A 16,991-nucleotide genomic window follows, 5' to 3' on the forward strand; every position below is an offset into this window, starting at 1 on the left:
GGGGTCCAAGAATATCCTCACTAACAATTAAGCTTAAGGGAAGCCATACTAGAAAAACATATGACAATACCCTCCCATCACCAAATCCTTGTCCTCAAGGATGGAATTTAGAAAAATGTTGGGCTATATGCCCTGCATCTTCCCAAGTACCATCCTCAGATGATGCATTGGTCCACCTGATAAGCAACTGAGGTACCGAGACTCCATTTCTGATGATTGTTCTGGAGTCCAAAATAGCTGCAGGAATGACAAATATCTGGCCATCAGTATCCAAAGTAGGTAGTGTAAGAGAAGGTAAATGTCTGGCACCAATCTGCTTTTTGAGCTGTAAGACGTGAAAAATAGAGTTGATTATTGCTTCTGCTGAACTTGTAAGCAGATGCTCAAACCCTCTGCACGACAGTGAATGGTTCCTAATACTTGGTTGCCAGTTTGAAGTTCATTTTTAAAGCTACAGAAGCTTGGCGATATGGCCACAACTTCAAATAAACGTGATCCCTACTTCAAATGTCCTCTTTGTTCTTTTCTTATCATCATAAAACTTCATCCTCTCTTCTGCATGATGAAGATATTCTTTCAATAAATCAAGTACATCATCTCTCTGTTTTAAGTACTCCTCAACAACAACAATAGAGGTGGTTGCAGTAGTGATAGGTGTCTAAAACACCTAATTTACTATGTAGTAGTTATGCTTTCTTTGCTATTTTTTCTTGTGAATTTTGTATTTTACGTTTGTTTTGAGTGTTTTGGGTATTTTGGAGTCACACGGAGAAAAAGAAGAAGAAATCACCCAAATTGAGCCGAAAGGGCAAAAAGGAAATTTCATGGGCGAACACTATCTGGAGCCCATTTAAGGATAAGCGACAACTCTTTTGGAGGTTTATTAAATACAGACCAGCTGAGGCTACGGGGGTGCAGCTGGGTGGTTCTACAGTTGGGTGTCTAAATCCCACCCAAATCCAACCTACCCTAAATACGAGAGACATCGTCTTTCGTTCACAATCCCTCTTTCACCTGAAATTAAAGCAGCGGCTGCTGCTACTTGAACCGAGTTGAGAGAAATTAAAGCCATTGTTGTTGAATCAAGACTGATTGAAGAAGAATTGATGATATGTGGTGGTGGTTGGTGTTGTTGATTCGAGAAAGACATGGAGATGAAGTAGATAGCAGATGGATGGATTTAGAAATTAGGGTTGGTGTTCTCGAAGAAACAAAAGGGGATCTGGATTGGAAGAAGAAATTGGAGAAAAAAAAGAATCAGAGATGGGATTCGAAGAATTGAGAAATGGGTATCTGCAGATGGGTTTGAATTGGTTTCTGTTGAATCGATTGATGATGCTGAAAAGAAATTGGGGATCTATGTTGAATAAAGAAGATGAGTTTGTCTCTGAAACGATGGGTGAAGTTTTAAATGGGTTGTAGACGGAAATAGAAGCTGGGTTTGGGTTGTTGCTAAGAACTTCAGATGGATTCAAGAGTTGCAGGTGAGTTTGAATGGATTTTGGTGTTCGAGGTGATGTAAAGATTACAGAGAAGATAATAGGTCAGTTGATCTGAATTTGTTTGAAGACAAGAAGAAGCTGCAGAGAATGGTTTATGTGTTGATGCTGCATAATGAGTTAAATGTAGGTGTTTGCAATTGAAACAGGGGGGTTCGAGTGATATGAACTGAAGCTGCAGTGAATCGACAATACATAAGGAGAAGAACAGAAGGGGATCTCGTTATTGCTGAAGTAGCAGATGAATTATTTGATTGTGGTAGATGAATGTTAGGATTGTCACAGGTGAAGACTAAAAGAATGGCCTGAAAAATGGTCGGGAAACAGCCAGAAACAGGGGAGACTCTGTTGAAATCATTTCTCAACTGAGTCAACTCAATACCGGCCGATGAGCGATTCAACCCAAGCAAGTAAGACCAGTCAGCTGAGTTATCATCTGACTCGTTGTTGACTCAATGTCTGACTCTCTCTTCCCTTGACTCCATTGACTACCAACGACCGTTAGTTTGACCGTTTACTTTAACGGCATCAGATGGTATATTCCTCCGGTGACCTGTAGTGATACTCAGGTGGACGGCGGTGACTTTTCCGACCGAATTCCGGTGATTCCAGGATTTTCCCGGCGACCAAAATAACAGATTTTTGTATGAGTTTCTCTCATGAGGTGTGAAGACCTAGAATTAGAACGGGTTTGAGGAATTGGTCTTGAATTTGGAAGGAGAAGGTGGAAGAGTTTTACAAAAACAAGGATTTGGAATTTGAGCTACAAAAGGAAAGGGATTCTATTCCTAAGAGGATTGCAAGGATATTGAAGCTTATAAATAGAGAAGTTTTCCACACACTTCTACACACTACTCTACACACACAACACTTGTGTTTTTGCTTGCTTTTTCAAAATTATTCTTTTAATTATTTGTGTGAACTTTAAAATCCTCCCTTTAATTATTTGTGTGAATTTCAAAAACATGAGTAGCTAATTTTCTTATTGATTGAGGATGAATTCCTAGTTCTTAACATGTTTTTAGTTTTGTTTTTAAATCTACTTTGAAGTTTTTCACATGATTATCGTTTGTTTTTACTAATAGGAATGTTTATAAATTCATGGTTGATTGATATATTGTTTAGGAGGCCAACTAAATTTATTTGTTAATTGATCTAAAGCTAGTGAAGGTTAGGGGATAAGTAATCGTTTCTTGACTCTTTACATAAGTAGCAAACACGAGACCTTGCGGAGGGATTCAGTGGAGCAATTGTGTGTGGAAACAACGTTAGCAAGTAGACCTTGAGCTAAGAGTCTAACTACTAATATCAACCTAATAAATTCATAAATCTTAATGCGTTTAACTAAATTACATCTTGAGTGAGCTACTACTAGGTGGTTTGGTGAATAGAATATGGTAGTCGAGAACTTCCATATCCGGTAATACTAGGGATTTAGGGGTTTAGCACTGAGCTAGCTGCTTTACCTACGGTTGGTGATAATCTGTGACTAATAAAAAGTGGAAAAGAACATAAATTGAATCATTGTTTTGCAACGAAGAAGGATTCCTTGATCTAATCTCTCTTATTGATTTCAACTTAAACTTTTAATTGCTTTATTTACTTTCTTTTGTTTTTAAAATCTAAAACCAATCCCCCATTTTTGTGACAACTAAACAACTAAAACCTCTTGCTCCTCGTGGGAACGAACTTGACTACACTATATTACTTGTTAATTAGGTGGAAAATATTAATTAATTTGTTGTGGTTATGACACGCATCAAGTAGAGGGAAAATCCAAGTGTGGTGGAATGTAGCCATATAGGGCTTGTAATGGACTCATCCTCAAGCTGGTATGATAGTTGGTGTTATACCACCATTCTGCAAGTGGAAGCCACATATGTCATTTCTTGGGTTGGTGCCACACATGCATCTCAAGTAGCTCTCAAGGCAAGAGATAACTCTTTCAGTTTGGCCATCAATCATTGGATGGTATGGTGTACTTTAATTCAGCCGAGTGCCCAAAGTCTTAAATAGGTCCTGCCAAAAGTGGCCGGTGAAAATCTTGTCTCTGTCAAAGATCATGGAAGTAGGTAGACTATGAAGCTTGAAGACATGAGAGTTTTTTTTTCTCTAGCTACAGAAGAAGCAGTGTATGGGTGATGAAGGCCAATGAAGTAGTTATACTTGGTCAATCTGTCCTTTACCACCAAAATGACAGACTTCCTCTCACTCATTGGTAACCCCTTAATAAAATCCAGTGAAATATGTTGCCAGGCATGATCTGGAATTGGTAAACGTTGAAGCAATCCAGTAGGAAAAGTGTGTTCCCCTTTATTTCTCTGACACACATCACAAGCTGAGACATACAAAAGAATTTCCTTTTTCATAGAAGGCCAGAAGAAGTAAGTCTTGGCTCTAATATAAGTTGCATGCATACCAGAATGACCACCTATATCTAGATAGTGGATGGAATCCAAGATCTTGGACTTGGTGGTGGTATAAGTCCCTACATATATTTTGTTTTTATATCTCATAACGTTATTTATGTAAGAATACTTGGTAGTAGTTGTTGGAGTGATTGCAAGCAGAGCAATAAGATTCTGAGCTATAGTGTCTTCAGCATAGCCATCAATAATTTCTTGTGTCCAAGCAGATTGTGACAAGGAAATTGAGTTACAGACAACAGTTGGATGAGGTCTTCTTGAGAGAGCATCAATTACTTTGTTCTATGAACCATTTTTGTATATAATTGCATAGTCAAAACCAAGGAACTTCATAAGCCATTTTTGCTGTAAGACTGTAGAAATCTTTTGCTCCAAGAAGTAATTGATACTCTGATAATCAGTTTTAATAATGAAACGCTGACCTTGCAAATAGTGTTTCCACCTAGTGACAGCCTTCACAATTGCCAGTAGTTCCTTCTCTCATAAGTGGATAAAGCAACATTTTTTGGGCCAAGTGGCTTGCTGTAAAAAGAAATAGCTCCGCCTTCTTGTATAAGTGCAGCCCCAATTCCCAAGTCACAAGCATCAGTTTCAAGGATAAATTATTTACTAAAATCAGGTAAAGCCAACACAAGAGTGGTTGTCATGGCCTTTTTAAGCTTGAGAAAAGCTTCAATTGCAGTAGGAGACCATAAGAATGCATCTTTCTTCAGTAAGTCAGTTAGTGGTCTACTGATAAGGCCATAATCTTTCAGAAATTTTCTATAATACCAAGTGAGGCCTAAAAACCCTCTAAGTCCATTAATATTGGTAGGTATAGGTCATTCTTCCATAGCAGAGACTTTCTCAGAATCATCCATAACCCCATTTGTTGTAATAATGTGCCCCTAATACTCTAGTTGTGACTATCCAAAACAATATTTAGAAAAATTTGCAGAAAGTTGATGTTTTCTGAGGATCTCTAGAGTTGTTTGCAACTGAAGTATGTGATCTTCTGAAAAGGGACTGTATACTAAGATGTCATCAAAGAAGACAAGAATGAACTTTATGATATGTTCTTGAAAAATATGATTCATGAGAGCTTGAAAAGTAGCAGGAGCATTAGTGAGTCCAAATGGCATTACCTTAAATTCAAAATGCTCATGATGTGTCTTGAATGCAGTTTTATGTATGTCAGAAGGATGTACTCTGATCTGGTGGTAACCTGATTTTAATAAATCTTAGTAAAAAAGTTTGATCCATGTAATCATCCAATAACTCATTTATGACTGGTGTTGGTAGTTTATCCTTAATGGTGAGGCTGTTTAACTTTTTGTAATCCGCGAAAAAACTCCAAGAATCGTCTTTCTTCTTGACAAGAAAAAAAACTCCAAGAATCACTCAAAGGTTTAAGCCTCACCTCCTTAATGGTGAGGCTTGGTTGAATGATTCCAGAATCGAGCATTTCCTTGACCAAATTCTCAACAACTGACTTTCGTGTATAAGGGCATTTATATGGTCTGAGGTTGACTGGTTCAGTATTTTATTTGAGAGTGATTCTGTGATTTAAGCTCCTATGAGGTAGTAGAGTTTTTATCTCAGAAAAAACATCAGAAAACTGGTTGAGTAAATGGGTAATTTGATGTGGAGGAGTGGGTTGGACAGTGGCGGTGGAGATGGAAAACAGTTGTCCCACCATTCCATGAGTATGTTTCTGAAAAAAATTCTTTACTGCAGTTGCACTCATCATGCTGAGAGAAGACTTTTGTTGGATACCAGTTAAAGTGATCTTCTTGCCCTTGTGTTTGAAATAAATGCACAACTTGGACAAGTTAAAAAGGACATCAGTAAGGTTTCTTAACCAATCTGCACCCAAGGCTATGTCATATCCTCCTAGGGGGAGTAGTCTCAAATCCCCACAAAACTTGTGACCCTGCATAGTCCACTCCAATTGAGAGTAGATTCCAGAACTTATTGTTTTGTCTCCATTTTCTACAGTGACTAGTAAGCTAGCAATTTGTTCAATTGAGCAGTGTAAAGTCTTTGCCAGTGCACGATCAATAAAACTATGGGTACTACCAGTATCTATGAGAATGGAGATGGAATTCTTCCTAATAAAACCAAGTATTCTAATAATGTCTCCTGAAATATTACCTGTCAAGGCATGTAAAGATATTTCCACATCACTCTCAATATAAGGTTCTTCCTTTGTATCTTGTTCAGACTCACCACCTGCCTCATAAATTTCTTCAACCTCTTCACCAATCAATACACAGAGATATTGCTTCTTGCAAATATGTCCTCTTTTATAGTATTCATCACAACTGAAACATAAACCATTAGCCTTTCTTGCTTGAACTTTCTCAGGATTAAGTCTTTTGAATGGTAGTGTGGGGCAGTTTTGGAGTTGATTGTTGATTAGTTGATGTTGTTGGTACTGAAATCGGTTTTGGAGGAAATCTTTGAAAATAATATTTGACCAGGTTTAGAAGTCTTTTGTTGCAGTGCAAGTGTTTTTTCTTCCATCCTAGCAAGGGGAAAAGCATGAAGCAGTGTGGTTGGTGAAAAAGCGGGGGTCTAACAACACCACCCAATATTTCGCTTAGAAATCTGTATGGACTAACTCCAATATACTTTGCTAGAGAATCAACTAGACAGTCAGGCTCAATCTAGAGTAAAGTATATCGAGTAGTTAATATCTCTCTCTTGTTTTGATTTACTCGAGCTAATAGAAATCAGCGAGTCTTTAATCAAACACAAGGAATAACTTGGATGGTACCAAAGACCAATATCCAAGGATCAATCAATGACAATCAACAACCAAAGGTTGGATTACTCTAATTGATGATCTAACGCACAACCTGTATTATTTCAATTATAAAGATAAAACAATATAATGGGGAAATTGAAATAATACATACACCAGAAATTTTGTTAACGAGGAAACCGCAAATGCAGAAAAACCCCGGGACCTAGTCCAGATTAAACACACACTGTATTAAGCCTCTAAAGACACTATCCTACTCCAAGCTAACTTCGGACTGGACTGTAGTTGAATCCCAATCAATCTCCCACTGATCCAAGGTACAGTTATGCTCCTACGCCTCTGATCCCAGCAGGATACTGCGCACTTGATTCCCTTAGTTGATCTCACCCACAACTAAGAGTTGCTACGATCCAAAATCGCAGGCTTTGACAATAGACAAATCTGTCTCACGCAGACAAGTCTATCAAAGGATCAATCTGTCTCCCACAGATAAACCCTAAAGGTTTTGTTCCGTCTTTTGATAATAATCAAGGTGAACAGGAACCAATTGATAATCCGGTCTTATATTCTCGAAGAACAACCTAGATTAATCAATCACCTCACAACAATCTTAATCGTATGGTAGCAAAATAATATGTTGCAGAATCACAAACGATGAGACGAAGACGTTTGTGATTACTTTTTATATCTTGCCTATCGGAGATATTAATCTAAAGCCAATCAATCTGATTGTACTCGTACGATAGAAGATGCAAGATCAGATCACATTACTATGATAAAAGTAGTATCGGTCAGGATTCACAATCCCAATGAAGTCTTTAAGTCGTTAACCCAGTTTGAGAAAAGAAAACCAGAGGTTAAAGGAGAATCGACTCTAGTATGCAAACTAGTATCACACGTAAGGTGTGGGGTTTAGTTTTGCACAATACTGGATGTCTCCTTTATATAGTCTTTCAAATCAGGGTTTTGCCTTGGTCACAAAGCAAACAATATCCACCGTTAGATGAAAACCTAATTTGGATTCAAGATAATATTTCTCAACCGTTAGATCGAAAACTTAGATTTTTACACACACTTGAGAATGCACACTTCTAGGTTTGTTAACCGTACCCAAACATATGCACTTGTTGGTTCAATAATAGTTAACCAAAAGGTTAGCCATATGAGCATTTCATATCAACCATGTTCTTCTTCACCATAACTAGTTCAAATGACTTCAAATGAACTACTTAGAGAGTTGTTCAATTGCAAGGAAATATTATGTACTACACAAGACATAATTGAAGCAAAGATGATTTGATTCACCTGAATCGGTTCATGAATTTTTATAGCCACGGTTTGCATACTGCATTTCTTAGTTTTTTTAAGTTTAAGTTCAGAAATCATCTTCAGATATATAACCTTTCTCAAGTTCGCAGACTAGGTTCGCGGACTTAAGCAACCGTTAGAGTTTACAAACTCCAGCAGAAAATCTCGGCAAAGACCTTCCACCGGTTCGCGGACTGGGTTCACGCACGCAGCTAGTTCGTCAACTCCAGCAGAATTTCTCGGGAAGAGAAGTTCGGCAGTTCGCGGACTTGGCAAAGCAATTCTTCCGGTTTTTCTTGATCAACAAAGTTCGCAAACTTTGGTTCAAGGAATAGGACTTATACATAAATGTGTTTCCACAACAATGCTTATGTCCATCATTGGTTATGTAATCTAAACTCTCATTTCAATCATTGAAACATTCTTAGAGGACGTTATATAGTTGTTACACCGTTTCTCGTCAAAGCAATTTTCAAAGTGATTGAAACATACCATGACTTTCGTCACTAGGTAAAGATAAACTTGATCGAAGCGAAAAGCTTACCAACACATATTTCGAGATATAGATAGGCGAGGTATACTCGGCTCGAAATACCAAGTGTGTATAATCCAAGTCTATATATATATCATACGACTTCTTGTCTCAAAGAGTAGGAGATAAAGTAGATAGACTTTTGAGTGATAGATAAGTTCAAGTCTTCACATACCTTTTTGTCGAGAAGTTCCACCAGTTCCTTGAGTAGTTCTTCTGCTTGTACGATGAATCGCCATGAAGTCCTTGAGCTCAACTACACTTTCTATCCTAGTCCGAGACTTAGCTATAATAGACTAGAAATCAAGACTTCTAGTTTTGATCACTAACATTGACAAACATGCTTGAGATATCAATGCATGAGAGTTTGAACGACCAATGCTCTAACAATCTCCCCCTTTGCCAATTTTGATGACAAAACTATCAATATATATGGAATACAAAAAAGATAAAGAAACTTTGGTAGCTCCTATTCCACATGTCTAATCTTCAACATTCTTCGAAATCTTCGTCGTTTCCAAGTACTCCAATGATCCCAAAGGTTATAAGTTTAGCATCACCGTTGTTGAAGATCCGTAGATATAAAAATGAGAAAGCATCGGTCTCGATCATTGTTATATGGTGTCATAGTATTATTACACAGTGTCAAAGTCCAATTGTATCACAACTTCAACAATAATATTATAGTGATATGTATCACTCCCTCTTAGTACTCCCCCTTACACAATGATCCGAAAACCATATGTATTTGTAGTGTGAACTACATATTAATTCTCCCCCTTTTTGTCAATAAAATTGGCAAAGGTACAAGAACGGGATCATAATGAAATTTCCATAAGAGACATTTCATGACTAAAAGAAAATGCATACCATCTAGCCGAAGCTAATAGCATTTATCAAGGAGTTTAAAGATACAAGATAACCCCTCTAATATTCCACCGCCGCACTACTCTTAAGATATTACCATTAAGCACAAGTTCAAAAAAACTCTCCCCCATTTGATGTTGTTAGAGCACTTCTCGGTCAAACTCGCATGTGTTTCTATCTCAAGCATGTTTGTCAATGTTAGTGATCAAAACTATAAGTCTTGATTTATAGTCTATTATAGCTAAGTCTCGGACTAGGATAGTAATCGTAGTTAAGCTCAAGGACTTCATGGCGATTCATCATACAAGTGGAAGGACTACTCAAGGAACCGGTGGAACTTCTCGACAAAAAGGTATGTGAAGACTTGAACTTATCTATCACTCAAAAGTCTATCTATTCTATCTCCTACTTCTTGAGACAAAAGTCGTATGCTATATATATAGACTTACATTATACACATTTGGTATTTCGAGCCGAGTATGCCTATCCTATATATATCTCGAAATATGTGTTGGTAAGCGTTTCGCTTCGATCATGTTTTTCTTTACCAAGTGACGCAAGTCATGTATGTTTCGATCATCTTGAAAATCGCTTTGACGAGAAATAGTGTAACAACTGTATAACGTCCTCTAAGAATGTTTCAATTATTGGAATGAGAGCTTAGATTACATAACCATAGTGGACATAAGTATGTTGTGGAAACACATATGTGCATAAGTCCCATGCTGGAAATCAGCCAGTAACCAAGTCCGCGAACTCAGTCCACGAACTTCCGAAGTTCTCAAACCCGAGAATTCCTGCCGAGTTATCAAACTGTGTTGTGTGAGCCAAGTCTGCGAACCAGCGAAGCTCTCGAACCCGAGAATTTCTGCTGGAGTTTGAAAACTCTTTCTAGTACTTCAAGTACGCGAACCTAGTCTGCGAACTTGTATTGGTTTTATATCTGAAGATGATTTCTTAACTTAACTCATAAAGACTAAGGAATTCTTTTGCAAACCGTGGCTATAAAGTTCATGAACCGATTCATGTGAATCGAATCATCTTTGCTTCAATTGTGTCTAATGTAGTACATAAGATTTCCTTGCAATTGAACAACTCTCTAACTAGTTCATGTGAGTCATTTGAACTAGTTATGGTGAAGAAGAAAGTGGTTGGTATGAAATGCTCAAATGGCTAACCTTTTGGTTGACTATTATTGAACCAACAATGCACACGTTTGGGTACGGTTTACAAACCTAGAAGCGTGCAGTTCATTTGTGTATGACAAACTAAGATTTCGATCTAATGGTTGACATATATTAGCTTGAATCTAAATCAGGTCTTCATCTAACGGTGGATAGCGTTTGCTTTGTGAGCAAGGCGAAACCCTGATTTGAAAGGCTATATAAGGGGACATCTAGAAACTCTACAAACTAATCCCCACACGTACGTGTGATACTAGTTTGTAAGCTAGAGTCGATTCTCTTTTAACCCTATGGTTTTCTTTTCTCAAACCGGGTTAACGACTTGAAGACTTCATTGGGATTGTGAAGCCGTACCGATACTACTTTTATCGTAGTTGTGTAATCTGATATTGCATCTTCTATCGTACGAGTACAATCATATTGATTGGATTTAGATCGTGAGAGTTCTCCGGTAGGCAAGATATAAAAATAATCACAAACATCTTCGTTTCATCGTTTGTAATTCCACGACGTCTTGTTTCGCTACCATACGATTAAGATTGTTGTGAGGTGATTGATTAATCTAGGCTGTTCTTCGGGAATATAAGACCGTATTATCAATTGGTTTCTGTTCACCTTGATTATATATCGAAATACGAAACAAAAACTTTAGGGTTTTTCTGTGGGAGACAGATTTATCCTATTTATCCTTTGATAGACTTTTCTGTGGGAGACAGATTTGTTTATTGTTAAAGCCTGCGATTTTGGGTCGTGGCAACTCTTAGTTTTGGGTGAGATCAGCTAAGGGAATCAAGTGCGTAGTATCCTGCTGGGATCAGAGTCATAGGGGTGCAACTGTACCTTGGATCAGTGGGAGACTTATTGGGGTTCAACTACAGTCGAGTCTGAAGTTAGCTTGGAGTAGGCTAGTGTCTGTAGCGGCTTAATATAGTGTGTATTCAATCTGGACTAGGTCCCGGAGTTTTTCTGCATTTGCGGTTTCCTCGTTAACAAAACTTCTGGTGTCTGTGTTATTTGTTTTCCGCATTATATTTTTTTATATAATAGAAATAATACAGTTTGTGCGTTGGATCTAATCAATTGGAAATCCGACCTAACGGTTGTTGATTGATATTGATTGATCCTTGGATATTGGTATTTGGTACCATCCAAGTTTATCTCTCTTTAGTCGAGAGTCGCAGTTTGCTTGAGTAAAATTAAATCGAGAGATTGAGATATAAACATTTTTAATATGTCTTTTTATTGATTGAGTCTAACTATCTAGTTGATTCTCATAAAAAGTATATTGGAGTTTGTCCATACAGATTTCTAAGCGAAATATTGGGTGGTGTTGTTAGACCCCCGTTTTTTCAATTGGTATCAGAGAAGACAAACACGTTCAAGACCTTACAAGTCTGTGTTTGTAGCGCTCTGACTCTATGGACAGAGGTACTATCTCTATTAACGTACCACCAGTCTTCGATGGCACTAATTACTTATGGTGGATAATTGTTATGCGAGCTTTTCTTCAAGCACGTGATTTTCAATCATGGGTATATGTGTTAATGCCTATGATGCTCCCATTGTGGTAGTTGGAGATGTAAACGTTCCCAAACCTATTGGTGAATATAGCCCTGCTGAGATACTTGCGGCTAAGAAACATTCCGACGGTTTGAATGCCATCATACATGCCATGACCCCAAATCTTCAGCACCATGTGTGTAATTGCACTAGGTCTGAAGATGCTTGGGATATCTTAGAAACCGTATTTGAAGGAAACTCCAGTGAAAAGGAAGCCAGGCTTCAAAACCTTAATTCCGATTGGGAGAACCTTCGTATGGCATATGAAGATTCATTTGATGAGTTTAATCACAAAGTTTCTAAAATTGTTAATCCATCTTTTGCATTGGGTAAGATTATTCCTGAAAAGGACATTGTGATGAAAATTCTCAGATCGCTGCCATCTAGATACGAGTCTAAGAAGCATGCCATCGTTCAGAGAAATAAACTCGATAATCTTTCCAGAAATACCTTGGTTGGAAAGCTAGATCTTTGATCATGAGCATACATCCAAAATCGGAAAGGATGTTGCCTTTAAAGAACAGAAGAACACCAAATTACTTGATAAAAGTAAGTGTGTTTACGTCTCTGAGGATGATCAGTCTAAGGATGATTTTTCGGATGAAGATCTTGACAAATCAGTCTCCTTGATCACAAGACAGTTTAGGGACCTTCTTTTGAAGAGAAGTAAACGGTTTTCAAGAGACAAACCTAGGTCATCTGATAAACCTCACACTCGCGCTCCTCCTAAAAACAGGGATGCTGACGAGGCTGATGACGAGGATATGCCTCAGTGCTTTAAGTGTAAAGGTTTTGGTCATTTTGAAAACGAAAGCCTTAATCGGAGAAAATACACTGGGAACAAAAGTCTTGTTGTAACACTTAATGAAATGTCTGAAATCTATGATTTTGAAGAAGATAGGAAATCAAGTGTCGGTCTTCTATGTGAGAACATTGATTTTGATAGTTGTAGCAATACATATATCAACCTTGATGGTTTCGGTGAAGATGAGAATCCAATCAAGCTGGAAGAATCAATTGACCCGTCCTCTGGAAACTCTGTTTGTAACGTTTCAGGATTCAACTTGTGTTTAGCCGCAGTTGCACCACAGAAGCCTGATTACTATCTAAGATTGACGTGCTCGTTTTGTTCTCAAAAGGGTCATGAACTATCAAGATGTTACAAGTACAAACATCAAATGAGGCACGCCAACAAACTTCAACGAAGAGCAAATCAGTTAGCAAGGAAGATTAAACTTGCTCAGAAGACCGCTGAGGTATGTAGAATTTTATCTTCGTCTAAGAAGTTGGTTTCCAAGGATAAAATAAGACCATTAGAGAAGAAGGTATGGTCAAGTCGCTTTCATAGACAGAAAACAGAGGATTCCTCTACCTCTCAAGAGGAAAATGGTGGACAAATTGTTGTTCACCACAGCACAAATTGATTGTGTTGATTGGTAAATCTTGTCTCATGTGCCTGATCAAAAGGGACAAGATTGTGAACGCACGGGCTTTAGGAAAAAGTTTTCTTAGGTTTGTTATTTTCTGTCCATCAAATAAAATAAAAGCGTTATTATCGAAAATTATACTCTTTATAGGGTTTAGAGTTGGACGTCCACGAACCATTTAAAGGTTTTGAACCCTACATTCCTTTTTCCTCTTTGATATTCTTTTTCAAGACTGTGTGTTGAGATTGTGAATTCCACTCACAAAAATCAGTTGGTAATAGTTGTTCTCAAAACATCATGTCTTTGGATGGAAAGGATATCAACATGATTGTTAAGCCATCAATCAAGGAAAAATAGAAATCTCCAAATTCTTCGTCCTTGAAAAGAAAAAGAAGGAATACAAGAAAACCAAGGGCGGTACCTTCTAACTCTCAGAAGTTTTCCGATGTTCTTGATGAGTTTAAGGTAGTAAAAGGGAGATTCGTGATATAAAGGATTGTGTTTTAAGATCTTTGGAAATTCATAAATCCCTGGTTCGACATAATCAGCCAAGACAGTTCGTTGATATTAACTCCTTTCTTCGCGAACCCTATGTTCCAATGGCTGTTGACAACAAGGAGTTCGGGAATGATGCTGAATTTCTCAAAGACATTGTTGCCTAGTATGTCTTCTTTTTGATTTAGTTGGAAGAATAACTAGTGCTTTGAATAGCGATGATTGTGACTACACATAGCTATTGTGTTTTCATCTTCTTGTTTCTTTTTTAGGTTTTTGGGTTTAAAATTTTAAAAATATTTGGAGGATGATGGTTTGCAATGTTTAATCTTATGGTTTGTTATATTGCAATGCTTATGGGATTTGTGTGTTTACGTCCGTGAACTTTGTTGTCCCATATTTTGTCAAAAGTAAAGTCGTTCATGATCGATATTCATGTATTGATTAAAGGATGAATAGACTTTTGACAAACACAAAAGTTATGCTTATATTGTCAATTCTTTGATGGAAGATAGGTTAAAATATTTTGTGAACAAGGATAAAGTCTATTATTGTTATACAAATAATGATTGAAAATAGAATAGATCCTTGCATATTCCACAGTATTGATCTTCATCTATTCATATCTTATGAAATACTGTGAGACTCCGTAATATGTCTTATGTTGAGCACGATACGACTAAGTTGATTATTTTTGATTAGCTTGGTTGGTTGTTCCATAAGGTGTGTTATGTTGAGCATTTGTGAACTAAATTAATCATCTCGTTTGGTTATTTAGTTTTTTGCTCCGTAAGTTCTCTTATGTCGAGCAAAAAAAAAGACAATTAAATTGATTACTTTTGCGATTAGTTTAGTTGTTTGTATTCCAATTAGATTAATTATGAGTTCTCTTATAATTAGTCTAGTTGAGCATTCATATATTCCATAATATTTTTCTTGTGTCGAGTATATGAACGGATACCCTAATTATTTTCCAATGGTTTTGGTAGTCATATGTTCCGTAAGTTTACTTATGTTGAGCATAAACAATTAAGTTGATCACCTTGTGTGTTTAATTTGATTGCGTATTCCGATTTAATTAATCATGGGTTTACTTGTGATTAATTTGATTGAGTTTTTTGGATATAGAAAATCACTTATCATGGTTTTTGGTGTCCAATAAAAATCCTTCTTTTCTCTCGAAATTAAGGCCGCTCTTGTTGTTCCCTTAGGAGTGACATCAAATGGGAGAGATTTCTTATGAACTTGTGCTTAATGGTCATATCTTGAGGGGTGTGCGGATGTGAAATTTTAGAGGGGTTATCTTGTATCTTTAAACTCCTTGATGAATTTTATTAGCTTTGGCTATATGATTGCTTCTAAATTAAGATGATCTGCGTCTTTTCTTTTAGTCATGAAATATCTCTTGTGGAAATTTCATTATGATCCCGTTCTTGTACCTTTGCCAATTTTATTGACAAAAAGGGGGAGAATTAATATGTAGTTCGCACTACAAATACATATGGTTTTCGGATCATTGTGTATGGGGGAATGGTTTCCAAGATCGAGATGGAGTATTGACTAAGGGGGAGTGATACATATCATCATAGTATTATTGTTGAAGTTGTGATACAATTGGAATTTGACACTGTGTAGTAATACTATGACACTGTATAATGATGATTGAGAATATCGAGTTCTCTCATTGTTATAGCTACGGATCTTCAACAACGGTGATGCTAAACTTACAACCTTTGGGATCATTGGAGTACTTGGAAGGACGAAGATTTCAAGTAATGTTGAAGAATTAGACTTATGGAATAGGATTTACTAAAGTTTCATTATCTTTTTCATATTCCATATGTATTGATAGTTTTGTCACTAAAATTGACAAAGGGGGAGATTGTTAGAGCACTGCTCGGTCAAACTCGCATGCTTAGCTATCTCAAGCATGTTTGTCAATGTTAGTGATCAAAACTATAAGTCTTGATTTCTAGTCTATGATAGCTAAGTCTCGGACTAGGATAGTAAGTGTAGTTGAGCTCAAGGACTTCATGGCGATTCATCATACGAGTGGAAGGACTACTCAAGGAACCGGTGGAACTTCTCGACAAAAAGGTATGTGAAGACTTGAACTTATCTGTCACTCAAAAGTCTATCTATTATATCTCCTACTTCTTGAGACAAAAGTCGTATACTATATATATAGACTTAGATTATACACATTTGGTATTTCGAGCCGAGTATACCTCGCCTATCTATATCTCGAAATATTTGTTGGTAAGCGTTTCGCTTCGATCATGTTTTTCTTTACCTAGTGACGCAAGTCATGTATGTTTCGATCATCTTGAAAATTGCTTTGACGAGAAATAGTGTAACAACTATATAACGTCCTCTAAGAATGTCTCAATGATTGGAATGAGAGTTTAGATTACATAACCATAGTGGACATAAGTATGTTATGGAAACACATATGTGCATAAGTACCATGCTGGAAATCGGCTAGTAGACAAGTCCGCGAACTGACGAAGTTCTCAAACCCGAGAATTTCTGCTGAGTTATCAAATTGTGTTGCGTGAGCCAAGTCCGCGAACCCAGTCCGCGAACCAACGAAGCTCTCGAACCCGAGAATTTCTGCTGGAGTTTGAAAACTCTTTCTAGTACTTCAAGTCCGCGAACCTAGTCTGCGAACTTGTATTTGTTTTATATCTGAAGATGATTTCTGAACTTAACTCATAAAGACTAAGGAATTCTTTTGCAAACTGTGGCTATAAAGTTCATGAACCGATTCATGTGAATCGAATCATCTTTGCTTCAATTGTGTCTAATGTAGTACATAAGATTTCCTTGCAATTGAACAACTCTCTAACTAGTTCATGTGAGTCATTTGAACTAGTTGTGGTGAATAAGAAAGTGGTTGGTATGAAATGCTCAAATGGCTAACCTTTTGGTTGACTATTATTAAACC

Source organism: Papaver somniferum, chromosome 11 (genome assembly GCF_003573695.1).
Source record: "Papaver somniferum cultivar HN1 chromosome 11, ASM357369v1, whole genome shotgun sequence".
Classification (NCBI taxonomy): Eukaryota; Viridiplantae; Streptophyta; class Magnoliopsida; order Ranunculales; family Papaveraceae; genus Papaver; species Papaver somniferum.